At 38.7% G+C, this 26206-nt stretch overlaps 1 protein-coding gene across 2 annotated transcripts in view; it reads right to left on the reverse strand.

The window, feature by feature from the left end:
• SASH1 (SAM and SH3 domain containing 1) overlaps nucleotides 1-26206 on the reverse strand; it is a 190208-nt gene that overhangs the window by 163473 nt on the left and 529 nt on the right. The gene's annotated exons all lie outside the window — the stretch shown is intronic.

Consider the following 26206-nt stretch of genomic DNA (forward strand, 5'->3'; position numbering starts at 1 on the left):
ATTTAGCGGGTCATTCTGTGTCTGTAAGGAATTGTATAATTAAATGTTGTGATTTAATCCCTCGAAACACATTAATGTTATTCGCCAATAAAGTTAAGCGTGGGAAAGATGACATTTTCAGGGTCTGTACTTATGCATTAGCTTTACATGTTTAAATGAATATAAGTGTCTTTTTGGGCCCGTCCCCAGAGGCAAGTATATTTAAAATGAACATCATTCAGGAATAGTTTGGTAGAAAAATTTACATTCCAAAATCAGAAGGACTAAGTTTTGGAAATTACTTAAATATACTCTACTAAGTATGAAAACTTGGTATTAAGATGATACTCTTATTTTGAATAAGCATGTTTACCTACAGAAATTTAACCAGGAATATTTATCTGAAATAATTATTCCTTCATTATTGCTGCATTATTACCCAGACATGCAATACTACTCTAGAGTCCATACATTCAAATCCAATTAAAAAAAAAAAAAAAAAAAAAAAAAAAAACTGAAGTTAAAGTACAGATAAGTTAATCATATTGCTATATTTTAGCACAATGTTAAAGGTTAGGTAATAGACTGATTCAGTTCCTCCCAGGGCCGATGGAGGTTGACTCCTCCAAAGGACTTCCAAGACTTTTCAGGCATTTCCAGCTCTCCCATTTCAACCTAGGAAGACAGATGACTTTTTCTAGCATCTTACAATTGCACTATTAACAATGCATAAGCAGACTCATGAAAAAAAAAAAGTGAAAATCCTACTGGCAACAGTTGTGCTTTTTTTTGAAGAAACCCCAGTTTGATATTTTGTATTCAAGTTCCAGCTCAGAGGTAGGAAAACGTTTATGGCTAAATTATTAGCTCCTGAAAACAGAGCTCTGTAATAGAAATGCTGACAGATGCTTTAGTACAGCAGTGCTATTGGGCACTGCTATAGTCATCAGTTTTAATGAGTGCTCTTAATATCACTTCGATCAAAATGGTTGCCCTGGGCTGACATTTTGGGCTATGCACAGGTGCTCTCAGCCAAAAATGTAATGAAGGTTATTACATATCAATGAGGCACAGATGCACATCCTGTCTGAACTCAAGGAGATGTTAGCGCCAAGCAGCATCTCTTTCGGCAGGTCCCAGCTCTGTTTATATCAATATGCTGTTCCAGCTCAGTGAACCCAAGCACAGCCTTCTGCTTCTCTGTGGCAGCACTAGGGAGAGAAAGAGCAACTTTTATGAATGCAAGAATGATGAACCCCTGATGTCCAGGTGGGTCACAAAAATTAAAACCAAACAATAATATAGTCTTTGAACATGGACTTACGCATTTGGGTCTGGGCTGCTTCAGTATTTCAAAACAGTTCCTCTTTTTCCCCAAGCACCGTAACAATATTGGCTTGAGGAAAAACTCTCACATCTTTGTTCCCTCTTCTCTTTCTTATCTGAAATCTGATGTACTATTTTTTGATTTGCATGTTTTCCAAACCATGCTTTACATTTTGCTCATCAGTGCTCATGCTCACTTACTTCATGATACAGATCATGCAAGCAAGCCACGTTTATTTTTTTTTAAAGAATCTCTTGGTTTTATAGTAAATATACATAAAATTTTAAGGCACCTCCTGAGTAATGGGATCTATAGTGGCAGACATGGATACTATGATGGGTTACATTTCTATTAGATAACACCTGGACATTCAGAAGCCAGAGCCAATCCCTCTGCTGAAGCCATCCTTCTTCCTTTGCCCTCCTAGGACCCCAGCCTGAAGGATGCAGTAGTGCAAGAGGAATGATGTAAATGAGAAATGGCATCTCATCAGGACAAAGAGCACATTTGTTTAGCAGAGACTGACGACTGCTCACAGATCTCCGCTGGCACAGTGATGTTACTGTGCTCCCAGAACCATATGTTATACCTGGAATCACACACAGGTAAAGGAGCCAAGCAAGCATCACAAATTCTATTTATAAGAAAAACTGAGGGGGCGTGTGTGTTTGTGTATGTGTGTGCAAATACATACGTGTACGTGGAGCATGCATGCAGGAAAGAGACAGAGCTGGACAAAGCAGCCACTATTGCTCAGCCATTCTAAAGGTAATTCCTGATAAACTGTGCCAGGAAAATGATGAATGTCCTGCCTCCCCCACAGCTTTCCTCTTCATCTTTGTCCTCTTCAGTCTTTACCAACAAATGCAATCACAGTGCTGAAGTCGAACTATTTGTGGTTTCACAGCTGTCCCTCTGTAACTCAAGGACAGACAAAGATGAACTCTCTCCACCGATTTGCATCTGGGACCCCTAGCACTGATCCAATATAAATCATTGAATGGGTGCCATGCCAAAATCCCTGGCACAGTATTATGCTGGTATACCGGTGATCCTCTGGCATTAACATCTGTGCACTAGAACCATGTTGGAAGCTGAGTCATTACAACCAGAGACCAACATGAACCATGAATAGTGGAGGCAACCAAAGCAGAGCACAGGCTGCAGTGTGACAGCAAAAGGGAGAGATTTGTACCACACATTTAGAGGTAATGGTTAAGACATAACTGCATCCTTCAACTCTGGTCCTGGACACTGCAAGTACATACTAAGCTCTGATATTCCACCAAAACAATGTTTGGAAGTGATCTGACAAGTTAACCTGAAAATGCAGCAAGGCAAGAAATCAATGAGTTTGATGGTTTGAGCTTTGAAATAGAATGTCTTTAGGTGATTATTTTCCTTAAAATATATCAGCCTTTTTTTTTTTTTTTTTTTTTTTGGTAAAGGACTGGATGACTGTGATAAGCAAAGCTATATATAGGTAAGCAATACTAAAACTGGAAGGACACAAGACAGGAGCTACTGCTTCAGCCAAGCAGAAGCCACAGAGCACTGTTATTGAGTCAGGAGATGAGGGCTGTTTTATTTCTAACAAGAGTAAAGCTGCACTTTCTCATGCCTCCTTAGTCGAATGCCTGAGTGAAAAAGTATTATATGAATGGAGATGCTCTTTGCATTTCTTATATAGGATAATCTAGTTTCAATTTTTTCTGGCTACCCTAGCATGTTCCTTTATTCTTGTCACTGTCCAACTGGAAAGAAGTCAATCTTAGCATGCACAGGCCTCACATCTGCCAGCACGCAGTTTATGTACACAAGGCTACATGCCTTATGACTGGTCTCTGTAAACATACACACACAAATCCTGGTCTAAGCCTGAAAACAGTTCCCCACAAGATTTTAATGTTTTTGACCCATTTCTTCTACATTTCATAGCAGACAGGTAGCAAAACCCACTGCAAGTGACCCAATTATGTCCTAGAGGAAACTTATGTTGGGAGTAATTGCTACAAAAGAAATAAATGTTCAGCTGTCATGGACTGAATAACTTTCAACCTGCAGCTGAAGGGGTAAGGGCAGACCTTTGTTGCTGGTGCTTCTCCACAGCTGCCACTTTTATTTGCTCTCTGCACTTCTGACTGCCACAAATCCTGTACGGTGTCCCAGAAGGGGTGGAACAGCACAGTCTGGTTCATGAGGAAATTCATCAGAACATTCTAAAGTACCTTCTCCCTAACCATTACATACATATGAAACAGGCAAGCCCAAACTTTACCTATAGAAAATGCAGACCAGCACATTAAAACAGCAGTAGCAGGAGTTAAAGCTTCCTCCCGGCCCCAATATAATAGATTGCTTAGCAGGAAATTGCATTGTGATTTCCTTAAATGAAGTATAATACCCTGATTAGGAAGCAATGTTTTGTTTAAAAATGGGGAGTTTCCAGCTCAGTTTTCTTCAATAATAATAATGAATACTGTAAGTTGATGATAGCATACAGTGATGCCAAGGAAAACAAAACTCCTGATCACAGAATCATAGATTTATTCAGGTAGACAACAGTCACAGCCTTTCCCTCATTCATGAAGTGGGTCACCTTATCATGGAAGGAGACAGAGTTGTCCAAGCAGGACCTGCCTTTCACACATGCAAGCTGGCTGAACCTGATCCCCTGGTTGTCCTGTATGTGCCATATGATGGCACTCAGGGTGATCTGCTGCATGACCTTCCTTGGCACCCAGGTCAGACTGACAGGCCTATAGTTGTTCAAATTCTTCTTACAACATTTCTTGTAGACAGCATGACATGTGCTGATCTCCTGTTTACCAGGAGCTCCTCGGTTAGCCAGCAGTGCTGATAAATGACTGAAGTGGCCTTGATGTTGTGCAAGGAAGTATTTGCTTAGGGGAGGGGCAGGAGGTGGATTGACTTTCCTAAAACTTTTACTTTTTTTATTTCCTTCCACCTCTCATGTGCATGTCCTTCCTCTAATAGTTTAGAAATAAAGGATGCAATCTGTATTCCAGACATTTCGCATGAATAATTTTCTCTTATCGCAGACCAGCCACTACTGTCCTTGAGTAAAAGGAATTTCTCCAGCTCCCAGCTGGAGGAAGCATTAAGTTTATAAATACATTTTAACATTTTAAACTCAACCACACTACAGACTCTCTTTTGCACCAAGAAAAAGAGGTAGTACAGTCATCTGTATGTTGATAAAAGGGACCACACTCCTCAAGAATTTCCATCTGTACTGTCACACAGTAGACCGGTGACTGTGAGTATCCCACTGGCACAGTAATCTCTTTGCTGTACTAACTTCTCTGCTTCTAAAATTACATGCTGGCATCCCAGGTGTGTCCCTGCGGAACTTTACCCTGCATGGGGCCGGACAGAAGGAATGGAAGGAAAGTATGGCTGCCCTCACACCTTCCTTAGGAGCGGGGGCTGTTCTTACCTCCCTAGAAGGAATAGCCAGGTTGGCATCAGCAGCACCATCCCACTTGGAGATGATGACAACAAAGAAAGAAAGGAAGAAATGCACAATCCACTAATTTTTTAGTAGTGTTAATGCCATGATAATATGAAACTGATTTTTTCAACGCTGTCTATCAGCTGAGTCAGGATGGTGCCACTTTATTGATACATGTCTGTCAAACTGCTGTCAGACTCTTCCACTTGGGTAGTCCACAATGGTTCATTTGGAAGTGATTTCTCATGGACACCCTAGACCTGACAGCTGGCAGAAAACAGACCTTGCTGTCAATCCTGAAAGAAATAACTGTGACTTTAAGCGACTTTAAGATATAGACTAAAACTGGCAATTTTTGTGTTACTGTAAAAATTTTTGGAATAAACAGCTCTATGTAGCTGTATCAACAGTGGCCAAGGGACAGCTTTTTCTCTGAACTGTGGTCCAGGAAAGCATCAGGCACAATACTAGCCATGATAAAGAACTCCTGTTATTACTTAAGCATAAGGAGAAAATGCACAGGATATAGAAGCATGGTCAGGCCACTTGGAATGAATATAGAAAGGTTGTCACTGTAAGCAGAAATGAAACAAGGAAGGCCAAACCCCATCTGGAATGCACAAAAAAAAAAAAAAAATGCAGCACCGACTTCTAAGTAATCACAGGATCAGAGAATAGGTAAGGTTGGAAGAGACAATAGTGGGGCCATCTGGTCTAATGTCCCTGCTCGAGCACTTTGCATATACAGCTTACCTAGTTAAGGTACTAACATTTTGCCTTAAATTTTCTAAGCTACTTCCAATCTTTCAATTACACTTTACCTTTCCTCCTATGCCACTTGTATCTGAAAAATGTATAAAATCCCCAAACTACCAACCATTTCAACAGAGCTATGAAATGTGAAGCCTTTTACAAATCTGTGTAAGGTTGTTTTAAATAAGCTGGCAACTGATTCAGTTGCTGGGAGCTTATGCTGTTAATTCCATGAAAAAAAAAAATCACTGTTTAAGTATGGATAAGCTATCCAAGAAAGTCCATAATTCTTTGTCATTTTTGATGGGTTATGGCCAAAACAAATTTACCTCTCGTCACAAAACTTTCCTAGCTCTGTGGACAGTACCACAGTACTTCTCTTTTGATTACTCCAGCCCACATTTGGGGGTTGTGTTTGATTTCTTCCCCCTTTGCTACATCCAAACCATCTCCAAGTCTTGACACTAATCTCTTCAGCAACTTCAAAATTCACCTTTTTATTTCCATCCTTAGAGTGCAATCCTTTGCTTCTCCTCTAACACATATTCCCATTTTCTGAAGCCTCCATTCTTCCTTTCTAACTTCTTGTGTGCACAAAATCATACAAATCAAAGTGCTGCCAACTAAACATGAGTTTCTTGCCTGAAAATTTAATCAACTCTTTTCTTTCCTTCTCCCACCCCTCCATTTTTTGCTTCACCATTAGCTTTCCTTCAGAATCAAAACACACCAGCCTCCTTCAAGCTCAGTATAATTCTGTGTCCTTTTAATTTATCTTGTTTATATATGCATTATATAAACTTCAATTCATGTTAACTTACTGCTTCCCTCCACACCTTCCCCTTTCCTCCCAGACCTCCTGCCTACCAGACTTTTGGAGTTTCCTTGTCTTTTGCCCTATATCATCTCTGCTGTCCAAATTTCCCCAAAAGTTCTGCTTTACTTGAACATGGCAGATCCATTTCTGACACGCTGTTTTAAAAACACACTGATTGTTCAGCTGCCTTCACAGTTTTCCAAGTTGTCATCCTCATGTTCTCAGGCAATGCCAGGCATACAGCTGGTACTTGATCAAACACTTAACAGCAGCGACCTGGGCACAACACTGAAAACTGATTAAATAATATGCTAGGGGTTGCAGCAAATATAGCCATCCTCAAAATGCTGTCAAACGTGTGAAGCAAGCAACTTGGAAGAAATAAATAGAAGGAAAAATACTTCATATGCATTTAGTTACATAAGTTTTCTATCTTTAAGTCTTTTATCTTTAAGAACAATTGCTTTTTATTTTTCTAAAGAATATCAATGTCATCTCTACCTCCTCTAGCAAAATTACAGAGTATACCACAGCAATTAATTTCCCTTCCATATCTTAACCACCCTTTTTTAGGTACCCGTTCCCCTTCATACCCTGGCAAATTTTATGCTAATGCTACTGCCTCTAGGAAGCTACTCTGGGTTTACAGCTTCGCAAGTGTTAACACAAGCTGACCCACACTCTTACGAGAAAGAGACCATATGTCTATGACGCAGAGCATCTACCCAAAATTTTACTTGCAATTAACATTAATCCACTGCAAGTCCAACTTGTAAGTTGCCTGTTTACAACAACACCAGTATGAACGTATCCATGTGTGTAGATGTTCAGGCTTCAGCCTCTCTGTCAGACTCTTGTCAGGCTCCTACTTCTGTCTGTGAGCAATCCCTAAGAGTCAGTCCTATATCAGATCAGTATTTGCCTCTACCTTCCAATGACATTGGAGTAAAACTTCAGCCATTGTAGGACAGACACAAATTTTTTTTTCCACATTTCTTATTTTTAAGATATCAAAGGGTCAAAAAATTGTATATTTGCTAAATTATCTATCAGTCTCCTAACTATTAGTGGATACTTCAAAAAACCCATCGAAGTGCCACTTTTAGATGATCAAGCTTAAAGTACTTAGAGACCTTGGAAATTTGAACACACATGCCAATATCACATCACTGCGATCCTTTTCTCAATATGTTTTTAAAAATCTTGTTAAGCTATATTATTAATATCAAAGAGCTGTCCACTTTTAAGACCACTGAGAACCTGCAGAAGCTACCACCTTTTATTCAAATAAACATATTTTATGTTAGTCTTTCAGCCTCTGACTGTAGCAAGAGATGAGTTAAAAACTGTGTTGTCAAAAAGGAGAAATTGCATCAATCCTCCAAGATTTAATACCTCAGGAGCTTTTGAATATTTCCTCTTTTAAGAGTGAGGCAGCTGTTTCTCCTGGGAAGGTTTCTGGAAGACATCTGAGATGAATGCAGAAGGCTGGAATGTAGGATGGATGAAGGAATGCCAGCACAGGACTTCCACTTTCAGGCAATATCCCCAGCTCTCCCTTTAACTGCTTTCAGAGCCCTGCCAGCTGCTCAACTTCAGCCTTTCTGCACTCCCACCCACCTCAGCAAATTGCAAAAACAGCTAATCCTGCTGTCAAGGGGCAGAGCTCTCCAGTGTGCTCCTTCCTCCAGAGGCTGAGGAGCAAACAGAGAGGGTGGAAAGAGGCCAGCCTTGGCAAGGGTCCCACTCTGACACATCCTCACATGGTCACCACTGTAACTGCCCAGGGTTTTTATCAGGAACTGCATAGAGGAGCTTTTAAAATGAACTCAAGATAGCTGGTTCAGAAGATTCAGACAGAGGTTATATGCAGGCACACATAAACTGTACACAAAACACAGCTATGCTGGTAAAAAGCCATTGTATGCACTCTTGAGGCCATTAGTTTGGGATTCTTTTAAAAGGTATCTAGAAAAATTAAAGACACAACTAGTGAACTGGGATTAAAATACAGTTTTATACTATAGTAGCACACCTCATTCTGACTGAATACTGCTGGCAAAGAGAACTGCAAAAGGGAAGTGTGTGCTTTACGACAGTAATATGGACCTGTAGGTTATTTAATTTCGGGGAGAGAAAAAGAAAACCTATGAAAAGACATGAATACTTGTCTGTAAAATACAGTATTTAAAACGACAGGAACAATTGCTTCTAAAACTGTGTCCTGAAAGGCAACTCAAACATTTGCTGCCCAGTTCCATGGCAAGGAGCTTGCTGTGCTCTGCAGCAGCTTCTGCGGGAAGGCAGCAGCTCCTCCTCTGATCCACCACTAGAGGGAACGGCATGGAGGGAGAGAAAGAAAAGGAATCCCTTCTAGCTTTTTATGATCTCTTTGCTTGTTTATTTTTAAGCATCACACAGTGATAACAATAGGGGTAATTTATGTAGCACACTCATAGTCTAGGATGATCCAAAGAACAGGTCTCCTCCCTTATCCCCTTTCCACATCAAGGAGAAAAAGCTTTCATCAGAGGGATTGATATCAACCGCTGCCAGACGCATATCCTAGAACTCAATGTTTAGAGATGGTTTCGGTTAGCAAAACTCTGTCACTACAGCCAGTTTCACTCTTGTCCTCTCTGCAAAGCAAAAGCTTCTTCCAGATCTGAACTGGTGGACTGTGCCAGCAAAGGGTTAGGGTTAAGATCCAAAGAGCCCGCTGGAGGCATGAAAATGGGAATGTGTGTACAAAAATGACTTAATAAAAAATTGTCTCATTGTCTCATATAACACATATAAGAAATTCCTCCTGCAGATTTAATGATGGAGTGGGAAGCTAAACCCCATAGGAGTTCCTCCCTCTATTTACCAGAAAGGCAAGATATGGGCTCCAGTGATGAAGTGTTCCATTAATATTAAAGCTAGAGGAAATAAAGTGACTTAATTGTAAACTAACGACCTCATCCTAATAACCAAATTCTAAACAGAAAAGGCAAGAAAAAAACCCTACTTTTAGCCATGCTGCCAACTCATAAATTAAGCAAATGACATTGGCATATAATTACACTAATTAGTACTGATGCCAAGCAAAGACTATTTATGGATATGCATTCACCCCATTTCTAACCCCAGAGCCTAAATCTGAAGAAGTAGCTCAATCAGCACACTTTGAAAACTCAGTGTTATTGTTTATGCCATTGTAGATCTAATTTAATCAATACCATATTCTCATTAAATGCAAGATCTGTTAAAGATGTTTTTTTCACAGGCCCTACGAATGAACTCTATTTGATTCATCTCATTACATTAATGCTCTAGGCTTAACTATGCATCATTAACAGAAACAATATACAAGTTAAGTGTAAAGCTCTATGGGTCACCTTAAAATGACACAGTCACACATGATTATGGTCATAAGTAATTGGAATGATAAAAGCTGGTGTCCGCAGTGACTGTCAGATGGTCATTGGCTCTTTCACAACCAAAAAGGATACCTCAGAGCCTGGTGTCCTTCATTGTGCCAAAAGAGAAGATAATGGAAATGGGTTCTATTATCCCATTAGTATAGATGCTGTACTACACTACAGGTTGTGTTTTTTTTTATTTCCTGCTGCCACTAGAAAACTCTGAGGATGCCATTTCTTTCTCTGAATTTACAGCTTTCCATGTTTCAGTCACAAAGAAAGGACTGTATCACTTCAGTGGAATCGGTTTTAAGTGATCAATACATGGTAGCTCTACTATAATATCTGGAAGAGATCAGCAAGCTCTGTATCTTGAACTACTACAAGTAAGCATAGACCAATTTCTTTTCTTCTTCCTAATTAATACCAAGATGCATATTATACACATGAAGAGTGTAGCAGCCTTATTTTGCTTTGTGGGCTGCCTCTCTATCTCTCCTAGCTTTTAGAAATACTGTACATTTGTCACACTTACTACTTCTCTCTGTTAGTCTGCGTGCTGTTCAGTGGCAGAGAATCACACATGACACAAAAGCCTCACTGGTTTACATATAAAACAACCACATGCAGAAAATTTTTCATTTATTTTGTTACAGTGTTAAGAGACACTACTAAAACTTGCACTGCCTTGCCAGCATCCATTCACTTAACTACACACTTAGTTGCAAACCTTCAGCAACTTCATTGATTTCATCAGGTTTGGGTTTTCTTTTAGGTTTTGTTGTTTCAGCTTTTTATGTTCCTTTTCTTTCCTAAAATTGGCCAACTAGGTCTGTGATTGTCATCTAATTATTTACTGGAAACATATATGGATATAGAGAGAGCACATGTAGAAAACAGCAGAAGATGTTTCCTGGTCTAAATCCTTTTCTTGATATTTCTGCTGACCATTTCCATGTATAGTTCTACACTGATTATAATTGCTAGAAAATTGCATGTTTTTGCTTGTCCCTTTGGACAAATGGGCTGAAATTAGTGGTTGCACAGATCTGCAGCTGACTCATTACAACATAAAGCAGCTGACTGTGGGACTTGGTGTTTTTTTGGATCTGTTATTTTAGGATGGAAATTGCTGAGTTGGCAGCCAGTCTGACCATATAAATCAACAGCAACTGCATACTTTTAAAATGACATGGTGCATAATCAATTTAATATGTGAGGTTTGAGGAAAAATAGCTTTATTGGGGAAGTACTGATAATAAAAATTCAACCTATGGTTCCTCTCAGGTCACTAAGGGCAAAGCCATAAGCCAGTATTTATAACACCAGACAACTGGGTCTTTCTAAATCAGCCAGTCTTTTTTGGATTGCTTCTGAATGAACAATAGCACCTAAAAGATTTATATAAGTGACAGGAAAAGGCCACTGGTATATAACAGAGTTATTGCTATTATCATCCCTTGTGGAGACAATAATATGAGAGCGCAAAACTAGCACAGATAGTCCTGCTGTGACTCTAGAAGATCTTTCTTCCACTTTGCAACAGAAAGTCATGAACACCTCCAAAGCATCATCCCTTAAGTCTTCTGGTTCCAAGGCTGCTTTTTGATTAATACTTTAAGAGAAGCAGAAAGCCTGGAGGGATCATATATAATTCCACTCTCCCTGTGGTGTGATGGCATGCACTGCAGCTTCTCCTTCTGAAGTAATCCCAAGAGGAGCATGGAGTCACGATGTCATGTCACACTATGGAGTAGCAATTGTGAAGTCAAGTCTTGGGACAAGTTCATGACATTTATGTGTGGGGGAAAGCTCAAGCCTCACATTCACAAAGGATACTCTGGGGAAGAAGTGACATAAATCTTCTTGGGAGGGTCCCTTCTGGAGGGTGGGGTAGGGGATGGTTGGAACCAAAGCACTGAAAGATAGCACACAATCTTTTCAGTTTTGGATGCTGAGACACTATGTGAATATAGGAATTTTCAGATGGAAAGGTATAAAAGTAAGAGAACCAGGCTGGGGGCCTGCAGAATGTGCAAAGCCCCAGCCCCCTTTCACTGTGATTAACTGCAATGGCTCACAATGAGTAGGGCTCATCAAGCTCTCACTGTCTGTCTTGCCATCAGGTCCTGTATTCAATATCTGATTAATGGAATTGCTTATCCTCATGCTGGAAGTAGAAAAGCAAGAATCTACTCATGTGTAAATGGAGGATATGTTTTCTATTGTTATTTCATAGGTCTTCACAAACATGGCTGGAAAACTAAAATCAAAAATTTTCAAGGATTTTTCAAGTATTTTTTCAAGTATTATTTTTCAAGTATTATTGAAATTGGCAAGGTTATCTAAAATTTGCCAAAGGAAAAGAGCAGAGAATTAGCATAAAGTAAATTTTTTTTCAGTGATTTTTTTTTTTTTTTGAAAACTGATTAATTTAAAAGCATAAGGGATTTAAAAGCACAACCTTTTCTATTAATTGAGCATTATGGAAAACATAGGGGCAGATATAAGACAATACAAAACTGGCTTCTCATCTTGAAGAGACCAAGGTGGCATCCCTTGGGTTTTGACATCAGAGGCATCAAAACTGAACAGATTAGATACAATCTATTTCTTGAATTCAAATATTGGAGTATAGAAACAAGGCAAAAATCCTGCAGTCATCAACATATTTCTTTGAAATGCTCCAGAGATTTAGGGGAGGGGAAGAAGGAAGAAATATCAAGGGAACAGAAAAAGTGTGTCTGAATTAGAAAGGACAAAATGAAATTGACAGGTTTTGAATTTCAAAGTATCTTCTGGAGTAATTTATTTATTTCTAACACTGATTTAACAGTACCAAATAAATATTTAAATACATGGAAGTGGGTTTTTTGAAAATTCTTTTGGAAAAGCAAAAGATACTGGGAAAAACAAACGAAAAGGAATTCAACAACCCATATTGCTTGAATAACTTCTTTTAAATTACCATATTCTGTAAAAAAAAAAAAAAAAAAAAAAAAAAAAGAAAAATCCTCACTTTTAAGCAAATGAAAGTCCTCCTGAGGACAGCTATTTGCTTTAATTCTCCAGAGGGCCTAAAAATGCCTAAAGTATATTTTAATGAGGAAAAAAAGGTTTATTTCTAAAATATAATTCCCAATTCACCATTCATTTTTAGTGTAGGTAATGGACATAAAACAAATGAAATGTTTAGAAAATGGCTTCTAAAAATAAACTGCTTGTGCACCTTTTTATTTCTTTCTTTTTTTTCATTAACATTATTCTCTGTTAACCAGAGGCAAAATAATTTTAATATAAAAGGCTTCCTTCATAATCTAAACAAAAAGGAAGATTTAAGGGCAGATTTGTCAAATGCTGTGGGAATACAGCTCTGACTGATTAATGAAAGTGTATAGCTTTTAGCCTTTATATCCCCTGAATAGGATGTGATTATTGACAACCACCTATATCCAGGAAATCAACTGTCACCACACACAAATTTTAAGTCTGTACAAAAGCTACTAACGTCTCTTTTTTTCTTCTAGCGCTCAACAACATTGCCTTTTAAAACCATATTATCTTTTCATAGCAATTGCTTTGCAACTTCTGTTACTACTAAGAATATGTACCATGAAAAACAATGAATTGGTAAAATGAATAAACTTTAAGAATCCAGTGCAGGCATATCTTGTTCTTAGAGCTGGTTTGATCCCAATTATTTTAAATCAAAACTTCAAAAGGACAAAATAAGCAGTACCTGTTGATCAACATTTGCTGGCTTTATATGGTGCAGTGGAAATTATGACACATTTGTCACAAACTTGACACTCCAGTTCAGGGAGTGTAATTAAACCTGTTATTTAAATTACACTTGCTCAGTGCATCAGCTCAGTTTCTGCCCACTCTACAGGACCAGACATGCATGTGTATAAGCAAGAAGGCAGCTGGTTCTTGCTCACCTAGGTGGAGACCATTTTTCTCTAAGTTCAAAGAATAAATTCAGGCAAATCATACTTGTTGTACCTGCTTTTAGATGAGATTTCCTCCCCTCTAAACTACTGCATAGACAATAGATGCAGAATTCTCATTTGGTACAAATGTAACTCAAAAATTCACATATTTTATCCGAATCTTTCAATTGAATTCTCAGGATTGTTGGATTCAGTAGGACAAGTTTTACAGCAACTGAGTGTAGGTATACATCCAAACCCTGATGTTCAGCCACTGGTATCTGTTACTGAGGGAAGAACAGCAATCATCACATTGCACAAATACTTCTAGTGGAGTTTCTTGATCTTCATACCTTTAGAACTTCAATTACTTTTACTGCTACACTCACATCATCTATACTTCTTGTTCTTGGAGGATGAATTTTTCATAGTTCAAACATTTTGGACAACTATGAAAACCTAAATGCTATTTTCATAATTATTAAAATTTTTTTTTAAATGAGATTTTATCCCTAAATACTTGGTAGGAGAAGAAAAGTATTTGGTACAAAAATTTTATTTACGGAGGAATAAAATGAAACTTTCAGTTTTCTGGTGAAAATATAATTTGTCTTGTCTAAGTCTGAGATTTCAAACATACTTAGTGGTGCAACTTGCAGGCCAGCCACATGGCAAAATGTTTAGGAAACCTGCACTGGTGAAAGCAGGCTCAAGTAACATGGCTCAGAAGGTGCTCAGGGGAAGCAGCGTCTGACATAAGCTCAGCATGGTGTGTTTGATATCTCTTTTCAAGGCTTTTCCCACCCACACTAAGGACTGTGAATTTTACTTGGAAATCCTTTTACTTGAAAAATGACGTACAAAAATCAGGTATGTATGCATGCCATTTAAAAGATGTGTTTGGCTAGATGAGAATGTCTGGACCAGTGATTTCAAGAGAAAGAGGCAGAGTGAGAAGGGAAAGAAAAAGTTCTGAGAGTTATAGAATCATGGAATCTTTAAGGATGGAAAGAACTTTAAGATCATTGAGTCCAACTATCAGCCTAGAACCGTGTCCATCATTAAACCATGTCCACACATTCTTTGAACACTTCCAGGGATGGTGGCTCAACCACTTCCCTGGGCAGTCTGTTCCAATGCTTTACAACCCTTAACAGTAATATTTTTTCCCTAATATCCAATCTAAACCTGCCCTAGTGCAACTTGAGGCCATTCCCTCTTGTCCTGTCACTCGTCACCTGGGAGAAGAGATCAATCCCCACCTGGCTACACCTTCCCTTCAGGCAGAGAGTGATAAAATCCTCTCTGAACTTCCTTTTCTCCAAGATAAAAAACCCCACTTCCGTCAGCTGGTCCTGCTAAGATTTGAGCACCAGCCCCTTCACCAGCTTTGTTGCCCTTCCTCTTTTGTCTCTAAGAGCTTTGGTTGTAAGAGGAAGGCATTTCCTGACTTCAGTCTATAAATTGAGAGAAGAAAAACATTCCCATAAACTGAAAAGTGTAACCCAATTGGTTATGTACCCCAATTTCTTAAGCCTTGAAGTAAATGGTAGGAGGTAATTCTCCTTATTTTGTCACTGTTGGCATAAATATGGATGAAGAAAAAAAGTGAGGTGAAGGGGGAGGTAAGGGACAGGAAACCAAAACCAAAGTTATTCTTCCATGCATTAAGGAGCAGATACATTCTCTGTATGCCATGAATTACAGAGTCATGACAAGCATCCCACTGTCAGAAAGGGGAGTTATAGCATTAGGAAAAAAAAAAAAATCTTAAAAAAATTGATTACAGCTGATGTGTGTGAAAAACCATCTGGCTTAACTATTTCATCTTTGCAAAGAACTGGTTTCTTTCTTGTGCTTTTATCTTAGGTGAAACAAAACAGGTCCAAATCATTACACTGATTTAAACAGAATGAGGATGTTGCATGGGGTGTTTTTTAAGTATTATTAACTAATAAGTTTCTGATATATGTTGCCATGTGTAAGGCAGCACCTGAGGCAATCTTTTTGCTCTCAAAAGACGAAAAGGGACCACATCTAAAAATTTACAAATTAAACAACAACAACAAAGTGATTAAGAAATGTAAAAGCACTGGCATGGGGAAAAAAAGCAAACAAACCAAAAAGATTTTCAGCTATGCTTTGAAATTAGATGATGAACAGATGCTTTAGAAAGATAAAGAAGGGCTTCTTTCAGGCAGCACAAGTTTTAGGCAGGCTTTGGTAGGACCAAAAGGCCTCTTATGCTAGATGAGAGAGGTGAGATCAGAAAAAAGCTGTGTGAAAGCAAGACTTTGCAAATGAGGGTCTTGAAGGAGAAAAAGAAACCTTTTGAGAGAGTTGCTATACATCTGTCCTATTTATGCAGCACCAACTGCATTCTGCTACCTTCCTAGCAAAGGACTGGATGGAGGGTCTTTGACTTGCTCTGGCTCATCTGTCCTGTGTTTCCACCAACTCCACCCCTACAGCTCTTTGTGCTTCACAGTTTCATAGGAACCATATCAGTATGGATTTTTTTGTCAGTTGTACCTGAAAAAGCCTTTTCAATAAGCCAAAGTGATTTACCTTGTACCAGAGGCAGGGATCATCACACATCAGCTTCCAGAGCATATCTGCAGAGCTTCCCTTCTTTTGACTGGTGCTTGCTTAGGCTAAAAACATCTGCTTGAAATTTTTGTACATTGCATACAAGATCTAAATACATTTTCTGCATGCTTGAAAGGTAAATGAAACTGCCAGAAAAAGCCCATCAAGATTAAAAACACTGAAATACTCTTGAACTGATGACAATTCCTTCTCTTGCTTTTCATTACACTACTACACTGCACATAATGAACTTTCCTGCTAAAAGATAACCAACGGCAAAGACATTCTAGGAAGAATCAACTTGAGCCTATTCAGTCATTTGCAGGAGGTGGATTTTATAATTAGTTCAGAGCAAAACCTGCCCTTTATTAGCATAGTAATCTTTTTGAACAGTATTCATTTCTTTCATATCATTTTATAGTGTGTTATTCCTTTATCAATCATTGAATTATAACACAGTGGCTTTCTGGAATTTCATCTCAGTACTAACACAAGGTTTCTTTGCTCTTCTTTTCCCCTGGATAGGAAATTTTGGAACATTTTGGGCCACATGCTACAAAAATCAGTGCCATTGCTCAAGCTAGATTATACTGTGGTCTAGTCTATATAATTGTTTACATCTTGTGTTCTGAGCCCACGGGACCCGGACACCTTAACCATAGTCCAGGGGAAGAGATGACCAAAGACCCTTTACCTGCAATCTGCATGAATTTAAAGGGATTATTTTCAAGTAATTTTCAAGTATTTTCAAGAGTAAAGTTGAGTCAACTGCAAATTTTTTTCAACCAACACATCCTATGTTTATAAAATATTTCCATTTACCAAGAACACCACTTATTGCATAAATTTGTATTTTCCATGGCAATATTTTTTTAAGGATTAGCAATTTTGGCAAAACAAGGTACAAAATGGAAGGGAAAGGGGCAGAAAACACAAGGAGATTATATGATTAGTTTTTTATTTAATTACTTTTAGTTTGTGAATTTATAATGCTTCTCAGGAGTTAGGCTCTTCCTCTTACTTGGAGAATGAAAAATGTGCTGCAATACTATAAATTCTCACTGCATTAATAGAAAAGATCCTTTTCTAAGTTTAGAGAGCTCTCAGGATTTGTCTGTGTTGCAGCACCCCATTAACACAAACTTTGCCTTGTTCTGACATACTGGTGAGAGGATCATCCCTTCTTCTGCTTCCTTCTCCTTTACTGAATACTCCTCTCCCAGCAGTTTTCTGATGCAGCCCTGCTGCCAGCCTCTCTTTCCACTTCCCAAAGGAACCTTAAATCTTGGCTTTGCTTCGTTTTTTTTAGTTTGGCAAACATTTTAGGTAAGCATTCCATCACACTTTTTGAATAAAGATGCCGACCACGCCTAAGGGTGGCCAGATGTGACATGTTAAATGTGGCTTAGGAGTTTTAAAGGGCTGGGCAAAATTTAACACAAGCTGTGACTTCACTCTTTAAGTGCAAGGAGTGACCACTACACATGGTGAGAGAGTGGTTCTGTCACCCTTGGCTTTGACTTTTTAACAGAGCAATTTGGAGAGAAATACGAAATGAAGTGCAAAGGTAGGGTACGTCTAAGAAGGCAGGGATCCTGTTTTGATTTACAGATAAGAAGGACAGTTTGGGACCCTGTTCTCTGCCTGAGTTTCCACTGCAGCAGTTAATTGTGGGGGGAGGTGCTTAGATGGAGTTTCACCTCTGTGTCCATATAAATCTGGAAATAGGTAAGAAGACAGGTTTTTTTTGTGGTTTTTGTTTGTTTGTTTGTTTGTTTGTTTGTTTTGTTGGTTTTTTTTTTTTGGTTTTTTTTTTTTTTTTCCTTTGTGTGGGAATACTAAAAAAGTACCCCAGAGCTCCTGAATAAATTTACATCAGTGATGGGGTACATCTACCAAAGCTGGGCAAAAAAATTCAGCATTCTGAGGGATCACAGCTCTGCTTTGTACAGGGATTGCTGTTAAACAGTTAAAAAAAGCACACACGAGTAGTAGTGTGTCTCCTCACAGAGAAATGTCTGCTACAGCTAGGAGAAATTAACTGACTTATCCCAGCACTTTCTTGCATGTCAATGTCTAACTTTTTAATCACAACCACCCTGCATAATATGGAAATTAAGAACATCATCATTTCCAGTAATTACCAGTAACATACACATTTTCCAACAGGATGACATTATGTCATGAATCCCCTTGTCAAGAAGAAAAAAAAGACAAAACATATCATACTTGTTTGAGAAGGCAAAGTGATAGATTTGTCATGAGGGTAATCATCTAGATTAAAAAAAAAAATCCACTATTATCAACTTCCTGAATTTCTGAAAAGGAATTCATTTTATGCCTGAGCTAATAATGAACATTTTTCTTCTATTCATCATCTTCAGCTTTTTTCTCTCTTGAGATTCATTTATCACTAGCTACTGAACCTGAGAAACAAAAAATAGGCAACATCCCTTTTTGAAGTAATGGCTTAGAAGACTATTAAATCAAGAGGCAAAAGATGGATTTTGAAGATGTACATTCAAAATTCTTGTAACAGCTGCAGGTTTTTAACACAGGATCTGCACCACTGGTTTAGTATAGGTATTGGGGAAAGTAAGTTTATCCAGTGACAGCACAAAGTGGGGAACAGTAATTTTTTTTTTTCCAGAAAAAATTCACAGTAAAAGGAATCAAATTGAAGAAATAATGAGATCAATGGCATTATAAAGTGCAATTCATGCTGCAGGAATTAATCTAGGATGATTGTTCAAGTGCATTTTAAATCTGAAATTGCCTGCATTAAAGCAGATCATGCAGATGCTTGAAGTCTTCCCAACCCATCTGCCTGTGCACATCTCTCAGCCTGTCAGACCCTCACTTGGGCCACTGATTGACTGTTTTGTGCTACTGAGATGTGGAATAACAGTCACACTAGGGGAAATGGCCCAAAATTCTTCTCCTATGGTACAGTGGGGCCTGAAGCTCCCTGAGGATCCCAGAGTCTCAGCCCTGCTGATCTTTCCCGACTGCTGGCATTCCTGCTCTTTGGCAGAGCTAAGATGGGACGTTTCTGCAGGGAAAATGAGGAACATACAGCATTTGCACTTCAACTCTTCTCTTGTGAGATTCTGCTGTCACCTTGTCTTACTATCCCTACCTTGTCTTTTCCAATAAAATGAGACCTCATATCAGCAGCCTATGGAAGGACAGGAAAGAAGAACCCTGAGATGGAAGGAACAGGACTTTCTTTTTTTAGGATGCAGAGAGAAGACCTCCCCTAATGCCCTTTTACCTCATCTCTTTACTTCAAGGTTTTCTGGCATGGCAGGAAAAACCATACATACAATCCCTGTTGGAGGTGCTTGCCTGATGCTACTGGGTGTGCTTTCACAAGGTTATTGCATAAGTGCATTCAGATCTCTCAGTAGAGTCCTGGCAGAGGTCTCTGGGTAAATCAATGAGTCTAACTTCCAGAAGCAGGTTTCTGAGAGGTGTGCTTCAGCAGCACAAGGATTCACATCAAGGTACAGGTTTCTGACATGAATTGGTTCCATACTTTCCATGGTGTCTCACTGGGATGCTGTCCAAATACAGCTTCTTGCTCTAACTTGCTATGCTAAGCAAGTGTACGGGATTTGAGAGATTACTGTCTGAGATTCTAGCTTGCTGGTCAGAAGCCAAAATGCAGACAACACCTATGAAGTCCCAAAGCTAAGCAATTTTAGTATGCAAGGCTGACTGTGTGCAGGAGAGGCAAATTTCACAGGCTTTTAAAGCTATAAAGGCTTATAAAGACCTTCTGCAATTTATTTCTGCAGTGTTTCCAAAGCCAAGGGGCAGCAGAAAGAAATTAGTGTAAATTCAGTCTCCACTCATGGGTTCCCTGCTAGGAAGCAGAGACAGCTTTCAACAGCAAATTCTCATTTCAGTGTTGTATTAACTAAGAGCAGGACTGGAGGAAGAGCAGAGGCTTTAATATCTGGTAGTGAAGGTATCAAATCATGTCAGAGGTCAGCAAAAAAAAAATTATTCTCCAGGTAATTTCTAGACAGAGTGCTCTAACACAGTTGCCAAGAAATTTGGCTATCCCTAGGCAGCACCTTAGAAGTAAATACTCACAGCTGTTTCTAGAATTTTGCATAATGAGTATTGAAATGGATTCTCTACTTAACACAGCAGACAGCTAGCCAGAACAAAGCATGAAACCAAATTCCATCAATCCCTTAAATTTGCTTATGCAACCCATTGTTACTGCTCAGAGAACATCTTTGGCAAGCAAAGGCCATGACAAAACATAGCTGTAGTTCATAAAGAGAAATTCTTCCCATCTGCCATTTTTGTTGTCAGTTGTTTTATATTGATTTCTCTCCATGCAGTTCCAAATTTAATCTGGTCAGAGCTGCATTGAACCAAGGAAGCTGAAGTAATTTTTTTCGTCTACTGAAACAGAAATGGGGGATAAAATGGCACCTATCACATACTTTTTTTCTGGTGGGAATATGTTAGAACTTCTTTGCTGTAACACTGATGTAGATTAGGCTTGCACTTACGACTTTTGATAAAAATATTTCTGGTAATTTCATTTTATCTGTGACAAGCAAGATGAAATTCACACCAAGGAACATGTTCTCAAGTAACTTCTTTCTTCATATGGGAATGAGCTGACTCAGCACATGAATTATGGCATCACAACTACATGGTGCCATATTATAGTGCTTAGAAAGATTTTGCCTTAACTATAAGCAGCATTGCTAGGGCAATAAAGGGATTTGATCTATATCCACCTGGACTTCCGCTTTATTTATATGCTGAAATGGCACATGGGATTGTGCCCTACAGGTCAGTATCAGTGGTCACAAAGGTGTATTCATTCCTGTGGGGTCTTTACTTCAAAACCCTTCTGGTCACTGCACAGCCATGACAGAGAAATTGTAAGCAAGCAGTGTCATCATGGCAGCAGAGCATCTGTTGTACATGAGGAGAGGAGCAGAGACTGTTGACCTTGATAAGTGGAGTCTGAGCTAGACACTCACTCATACCAAGCACAGGGAAAAAAACTATTTAAGTTAAAAACATGTCTCTGTAAGACGACCACAAGGGCATCTAAATTAAAGGATTGCTGAAGCAGTGAGGTTTGGGGCTGCCAGCCTAACGACCAGTAAAGCTCAGAAAGTTCCTTTTATTTCTTTTGTTTCTATGGTAGCTGTAGCCTTGACATGAAAAAATCCCAGCAGCACAGGACTACTGCAGATACATTAGGAAACCTGAAATGCAAATGTGATATACTGTTATATGCTGTGAGGGAATTTATCTGGTTTAATTTTAAGACTTTTCAATCAGAAGGGTTCAGTGTAACAGAAAATGTTGCTAGAAGGTGTGCTCACTTCTACTCATAGCCCCTTCCAACACACTCTGAAGCTGGACAAAATCCACTGGGTTTTATTTACCAGCAAACCTTCATGGCAGATAAAGCAATCACTGCAAGAAACCTGCAATTCTTCTTTCTTAATGAGCATTGCTAGATTATTGTGTGACAGGAAGAATATGTCCCGGGAATACCCTGCTGAACATTTCATCCTCCCTGGAATATGCTTTTGTGAGATAAGTCATAATAAATATAATGTGTCAATTGTCTAACCTATTGGGAAAGAGCAGGTACATTAACAACTTGGTGCAAATGTGGGAGAACCTGCTGACAGGTGTGGATGTGTTTTAAATGCCATTTTCAATGAAAGTACTATAGGTAAAGGCCAGGCAGGTAGATCACTTGTGTAATAGCTGGAAAGTGCCGTCCTGCTGTGGGCAGAAAGGACTGACAATAGAAAGTCTTTTCTTACAATGCCTGATACAAAAATTCAGGAATTACCAAAATGGCCAGCAGAAAAATGCAGGAAAGAAAAAGACGTTCAAACAGGTAATTGATAGGAATTCAAAATGACTCATACCATCTGAGGAATGCAAAATACATCTTTGTAATATGGAGTTCCAAGCTTTAAGTATGCCATCAATGAAGGGCATGAAGTGGCACATATTTTAAAGTTCTAGAGACTACCTGGTTTAATCTTCCAACTAGAAACTTCTAATTTATTGATTAGGAGAGTCAACTATTTAGAGAGTCAATCAGTTTTTCTTTGAAAGGTGTTAAGAGCATGATTCATCTTTTCATTTTCCTGAGCACCGAACCAGAATGTCCTTCCCTTCTCACATTTGGATAGTCATTATCGAACACAGCTTCCCTATCTGTTCCCAAACTCCTAAACAAAGCTGTCAAAGCTCTCCCCATCAGCTATGAATATAAGAAAAAAGCTCCAATGGTTTCCAAGAGGAGAAAGATAGACAGGATGTTGAGTGGTAAATGAGGATATTTGGAATACATCTGTGGATACATACTTTGTCATTCCCTACTCAGCGTATCTCCAGCTCAGAGGAATGGATTCTCTTACACAGCAGCAGCTGTTACTGTTTGAATTGTAAATAGTCATAAGCCATATGGTGTGGCAGGAGAAAAAAAACTTCACACTTTCTCACATGGACAAATATTATTATTGCAAAACACAAGCACATCAATATATATGTTTTTTCTCTGGGGAAGAATATAGTCTTCAACCTGATGCTAAAAAAATTATTGACTTCCAGATAAGCAGATTACCTGTTAACATTTGGTTTAGATTTTTAGATTTTGTATATCTCAACAGAAAATAAACATAGGTGTGCAGTAGATACAGCACTTTCAGATTGATAGATGGGGTGAAAGAGACACAAAATATAAACTGAGGTATTGAAATGGGAGAGATGATTAGGAGGGAAAAAATCTATATGCAATTACTATGGAAGAATATATTGTTATCTATTAATTAACTACACAAAACCAGCATGATTGTGGCTTATCATGCAAATGGATCTGCAGTTTCTTCATGCATGTGAACTTGAACTTTCCACCTGGTCAGTGGTGCATAAAGCGTTTCAGATGTTGTGGATTATATCCAGACAAGAACAGGCCTCTCAAAAAGGATGAGACTTCAGCTTGGTAAGGGAAGCTGATACAATCAATGTGCCCAGAACTCGGAACGAGAAGATGCAATCCACTCCCTTGCTGTGCCCCAGCTAAGGGTTGCTTTCATTTTAAACCATGATTTCTTCAGTGTTCATGTTTAAAACCTACAAGTGCTTTTATTTATGTTATTTCTAAATAACTGTTTAGCTTATCTTTTTGCTTCAAGCACTTTAATGAAAGGAAAATGTGGTCGCTTTTCCCATTGTGTGGTGAAGCTGGCAACACACACAGTTAACTTACAGTTCTGCAGAGCCAAGTTTCTGAACTACACCCCAAAAATCTTAGCAGAGGGACATTGAACTTGCCAGGAGCAAACACCGGCAATTCAAAACACCATTCTATTCATACGGTTAGACAGACCCCATAATAGAACCCATGACTTGGCAATTAACATTCCTTCTGTTCTGTGCCCATCTCAACCTGTATCAAACCCTACATTGACACCAACTGGCATAAGAGAGTGGTTCTGAATTTGCATGAAGAAAATCCCCATCAGCAAGAGATTTTGTTTGTGACTACTGCACCCTAAATGAAATGAGACAACGATAAGGATGGCAGTGCACTTCTGAGACTACAGGAGTGACTTCTGACCTCAGGACACCAGCAGCCAGGAAGGAAGTCAAGAGACCTTCCACATTCATCATCCCTTGAGAATCACAGTCTAGACCCAACCCATGGATATAAATAGAGGCAGAAAATCAGTATCTAATATGAAACAAAGGAAAAAAACCCCCAATCTTTCCACAGGATTTGGTGTCCCTGCATCAAACAGCCGTTTTGCTCTAATGATGTTCCTACCATTCTCAGTTTTCAATGAAAATGACTTTACGGCTAAATACTTTTCTACCGCTGTTACCATTTCTATCCTGACATCATAAGCCACATTCTGTTACTATGTACTTTGTTACTAAAACTAAAAAGTGGGAGCAAAATGCCTGTGGATCAGGAGAATGGGTCCACTACTGACTTTGAAACATTCAGCATGCCTCAAAGTGTCTTTCTTTTACCTTTGACAAGGAATATGGCTCAGACCAATGAGCCAGTAAAGACCAGAAATCCTGACTCACTCTCACCAAGCTGGCTGGATAACCCCATAGTCAAGACACATGGGGAACTAGTTCACCAGGTTCCAGTGCTGAGATACTCTGCAGGGCAACTTGAGAATCCCCTCCAGATCTCCGCTCAGCACAGCAGTGTTACTGCAAACCTTTCTACCCGTGTGAACACCAGCATATCTTCTTCATGACAATCAGCTAGCTTCCTCCACAGGAACGCAAAGCATCTGCTGTTCTCTTTTGAAATTACAACCAACATTTCCAGGCACCCTTCTTTTAAAATACTTCTTTAAAATCACAATGTTCACACAAACACAGTCGCATTTTTGATTTCAAGAAAAGGGAAATCCCACAGACAGAAGACTTCATTGAATCTTTTTCATGTGGTGTTTCTAAAGTTCAGTCTTGAGTGCAGGGCTCTGCTCTTGGCAGAGAGAGCTTATCTGAGAAGAGTACAATCAGATGATGATAGAAGTGCTACAGTTCTGGGAAAATGGTTGTAAAAACCCCTAGACACTGCAAAAAAAGAACAAACTAAGATTTTCTCCTAGTTTTTTTTTTTTTTTTTTTTTTTTTTTTTTTTTTTTTTTTTTTTTTTGTTTTTTTTGTTTTTTTTTTTTTTCCCAAGAGATATTTAATCCACTTAGCAAATAAATCATGCAGAAGACATTTCCAAAGTGGTCACTGGACTTGAAGTCGATATAACTAAGTTGCAAAAGTAACTTCCATACATGGGAACCTGTTCAATATATATGTTCAGACAACCACAGAGGTTGTCTTTACCCATAAAACTCTTGGTTTACAGTTAGATTACATGATTGCAGCCCAAAGGTTCAATAGGACAATCATTTCCACTTGCAAATCTGCTGTCGTGAGCTAATGATGTTAGCACAAATCACATATACAAGACAAAAAAATTAAGAACTTCATAGCTTGCAGACTTTAGCTAAATTATATGGGAAAAGACTACCTTAACTCATACATCCCTAATATGCAGTTGTTTGTGTACTCCTGTATTTTCAGCAGTGGGACAGCCAAACTTTAGTCACCTTTTTTAAAATAAGAAACTACAAATAAGCCGTCACAAATTTGAACAAGTTTTATATTAATCATGCTCTCCCAACTGCAGCGCTGCCTGTGGAGAAAAGATCTAGAAACAGTTGAAACAGTGCCATCAGATTAAATACACCAGTAGAATAAAAAAAAAAAAATAATTACTGACATTTTAAGAATATGGAAACAGAAAGATTTTGTGGGAATAGTGTACCACACAACAAAGTACAATTCCCTTTGTAAGAAGTGCAGTAAAATGGGTTGTCCTGTGGCTTCCTCAAACTGATCTAAGGCTGCCTATGGCAATACCTGAGACAATAAGCCAGACACACTGATTATAAGCTTTACCAGATAGATGAGGCTCCCTTTCTCCCTCAGAAAAGAAAGTGTTCTTTAAGTTACTTTAGCAAGCCACCAGTTCATTTTTCCTTTTCGTCAGGCTAATATGCATGTTCTGATTACCATCAGCAACAAGAGAAGGCACAATAAACTTTACTTGTCCTAACCTGCAGCTACGCATATAAGTAAACCCCCTTTACATAATCAGCATTATTCTGTCTGGCCTTTCTGCTCTTATGGGCAAAACTAGGACTTAAAAAACCCACAGTGTCTCTATGGATAAAATCAATAATTCAATGACTGAAATATTACTTGCATTTTGGTGGTAAAAAAAAAAAGAAAAAAGAAAAAAAGAAAACAGCTACTTACAGAACATGCAAAATACTGTTCTCATAAAGAGAACAGTCATAATTAGTCAACTTTAAAAATCTTTTCCCCCATCAGAAA

Source organism: Vidua macroura, chromosome 3 (assembly GCF_024509145.1).
Source record: "Vidua macroura isolate BioBank_ID:100142 chromosome 3, ASM2450914v1, whole genome shotgun sequence".
Classification (NCBI taxonomy): Eukaryota; Metazoa; Chordata; class Aves; order Passeriformes; family Viduidae; genus Vidua; species Vidua macroura.